This window comes from Cryptotermes secundus, unplaced genomic scaffold, assembly GCF_002891405.2.
Source record: "Cryptotermes secundus unplaced genomic scaffold, Csec_1.0 scaffold766, whole genome shotgun sequence".
NCBI classification, from domain to species: domain Eukaryota; kingdom Metazoa; phylum Arthropoda; class Insecta; order Blattodea; family Kalotermitidae; genus Cryptotermes; species Cryptotermes secundus.
Window position 1 is genome coordinate 696,455 of NW_019727791.1, and position 1,852 is coordinate 698,306.

Sequence of the window (1,852 nt, forward strand, 5' to 3'; positions counted from 1 at the left end):
ACACCGTGCATGAAAAGTTGATAGAGAAGCATCAAACTAAATTTAAGGGAAATTTAAAAATGATTCTGTGTCAAGGATATTTGTTGGATGATTGTCAAAGAACCTGAACAGAAGATGGAAGTGCACAGTCAGTCTGTCCTGGTGACAGAAATGGCGCATTTTCAGCCTGTATGCATTCTCACTAAAGTGCAAAAGTGTCAGTCTCTGTGATCAACCCATGGATAGCAGGGGGCACAGATGAGCCTAGCAGGATCCCAGTCCTCCCCCCAACCCAAGGGAGCATTGTGTTTTTACCAAGAGGATGGGTCACAGGAGGCCTAGCCTCCTGCACTAAGGATACCATATTATATAAGAGTAAACCTTTAAAATATGATAATTTAAACATGAACACAAATTTGAGTGTTGTCGTGCCAAGCATTCCTGTTTTCACTACAGCCTTTCAAGGGTCCTGTTCTCAGCACTAGGGCCAGAACCTAATTGAGGCCCTGCTACTGTCTACTGGTTCCACCCGAGCACAGATGGCCTTAACCTTTAACATACGGACTTCTAAATTGCCGGCAGCTCCCTACGGCCGGAATTTAAATGGCCCTAAGTCTTTAACATTGCAAACTTTCAGAAAAAAACGCATATTTTCCGTTCTATGCAACATCGGAATATGAAATAAAAAGAACCTTAAAGACAATAAAATTTTCTACATATACACAAAAGGGCAAGTTTTACAAATGAAAATTAACTGTGATTATTTTGTCATGAAATGCAAAATATAATCATTATTACATATGTTATGAAATTCTAAAGGACTTACCCGTTGTTTTTCTTCAACCTAGAATCATGGTGGTGATGTAAATATGATGAAACTATATACAATAATATTTGGTTCAGACTGTACACAGTTTGGACTGCGTTACTTCACAGTTTACACTCTGACGCACGTGTGCCACTTCTCAAAGCAGTCCACCACACACAGTGCAACATTACACTTTTTACAGCAGAAAAGCGGGCTCCTGCTTTTCTTGTTTATAGAACAAACGTGACGTCTTTGTTTCCCTTTAGCTGGCCAGTGTTTTGAATGTTTCACCTCCAGTTGACTCAGTTGGGCCCCACGTGAACTTGGCCTCCCCCCCCCCCAGAAACGCCACTGACCGTGATATTCGCCTCATGTGATTTAAGAATCAAATCACGCACCAAAATTTCGCGGAATTTTTTGTGCGTCATTTTCCCATCACATGACTTGTGTAACAGATATGCATTGAGAACAGTCATGTCTAGGAGGTGGAAGAATAATTTCTTCGTCCATTTCCATGTCCTCCGAGCAATGCCATAGCTGTTCACCATTCTATCAGATTTGTCCACAAAGCCCATGTGTGCATTGTAGTCTTCAATTACATGAGATTTGATAGCACGGCCAGATTCATCTCGGAAGTTGCCATCCAATGGAGGAGGGTGCATATTCGTCAGAACACACATCACTCTTGTCTTTCCAATGAACAACACTTAGATCCCCCTTCACTCTTGTCACAATATCCCCTTTTTTTAATTTCATCGATTTGGGCCGAATTTCTTGTGGCATTCCACGCCTGTTATTGCGAACGGTGCCACATGTATTTATTTTACGCTCTAGAAGATCGTCATACAATGCAGGGGAACTGAAATAGTTGTCCATATAAAGTTTGTGTCCTGAGCCTTCTACTCTTCGAATAAGTTGGAGAACAATGCCATGGGTTGGCGTAATTTCTTCGGTTACAAGTTGCCTTTGTTTCCCCAAATAAACAGTCATGTCATACGTATAGCCTAGAGAATCACAAAGCGTGTAAATTTTTATTCCAAATCTTTTGTGTTTCTTTGGAATATA